At 44.1% G+C, this 288-nt stretch overlaps 1 long non-coding RNA gene across 1 annotated transcript in view; it reads left to right on the top strand.

Moving 5' to 3' along the window:
• LOC125865834 (uncharacterized) overlaps window positions 1–288 on the top strand; it is a 2,687-nt gene extending 2,399 nt beyond the window's left edge. Inside the window, exon 3 of the long non-coding RNA XR_007446403.1 lies at window positions 43–288. This is a non-coding gene — a long non-coding RNA (uncharacterized LOC125865834). The remainder of the gene's footprint in view (window positions 1–42) is intronic.

Raw genomic sequence — 288 nt, 5'->3', positions numbered from 1 at the left:
TTTGGTACTCATGCTACGCTCTGCATCTATTTTGTGATGCAGGTCCGAGCACTAGTAGCCAGCGTTGATCGAGCTTGGAGTAGACTTATCTGGAGACGGGGGTGAGCACACGGCGTTTTGTACTATTTCAGTCTCCATCTGTATATATAGACTTGTCTTCTTCCTTTCGAGACAGTCCAGTCTCTGTTGTCCAGTTTTGGGACTTGTACTCATTTTGTAGTAGCTCTGTACTGGTGACTTCCAGGTTCTGGGAGGGATCTTTATTTGTTTATATTGTTATTTTCCTAC

Source organism: Solanum stenotomum, chromosome 5 (genome assembly GCF_019186545.1).
Source record: "Solanum stenotomum isolate F172 chromosome 5, ASM1918654v1, whole genome shotgun sequence".
NCBI lineage: Eukaryota > Viridiplantae > Streptophyta > Magnoliopsida > Solanales > Solanaceae > Solanum > Solanum stenotomum.
Note: the sequence above shows the minus strand (reverse complement) of the source record. Positions and strands in the feature narration are given on the sequence as shown.